Source organism: Alligator sinensis, unplaced genomic scaffold (assembly GCF_000455745.1).
Source record: "Alligator sinensis unplaced genomic scaffold, ASM45574v1 scaffold97_1, whole genome shotgun sequence".
Taxonomy (NCBI): domain Eukaryota; kingdom Metazoa; phylum Chordata; order Crocodylia; family Alligatoridae; genus Alligator; species Alligator sinensis.
In genome coordinates this window covers 381,852-382,599 of record NW_005841921.1, presented here as the reverse complement: position 1 = coordinate 382,599, position 748 = coordinate 381,852, and positions in this window count along the sequence as shown.

The following is a 748-nucleotide window of genomic DNA, read 5'->3' as shown; positions in this document are numbered from 1 at the left end:
GTTACAAGGTAGTGGGTTAGGTTTCTCTACCTGTTACGTGTGTGCTACGTGTGAGGAGCTTACGCTTATCTTTGACCAATTATATATAGTTTCCCCTAGCATTTTATTTCAGCTGACCAGTTATCTGTAGTACACCACCAGCGTTTTGTTTCAAGGAATTTCTTGGCAGGGAAGTCTTTTAACCCTTAATATCCAAATGAAGATGATTTGAATGGTATCTCTTGCTCAGTGGCATGGGCACAAGTTAATGGGCACAAGTTAATTGGGTTGTGACACCTACCAATGTCTCTATCATTATAATGAAGTGAATTCTAAATACCTATATGTTTTGCTGCCCTCCACAGGGCTTACAGCCCCCCCAACAGGGGTCGTAGCCCCCCCAACAGGAGCCACAGCCTCCTCAACAGAGGTTACAACCACCCCCAACAGCAGTTACAGCCCCCCACAGGGGCTACAGTCCCCCCAACAGGGGTCAAATGGCCCCCGCAAGGTGTACCACCTCCGCAAAGGACCCACATGCCACATCCCTGCTTGCTCCTCCAGCCCCCTGGATTGCTGCCACACCTGGCGCTGGCTCCTGCAGCATCCCGCATGGCTGCTCCACCCAGCCCCACCCCCTGCCCCCTCCCCCAGACTCCCCCAATAGTTGCCCTGCCCAGCTGCATCCCCTGCTTGCACCCCCAACCCCCCAATGGCTGCCCCACCCATCCCAGCCCCCAGCACTTAAAAAAAAAAAAAAAACCACACA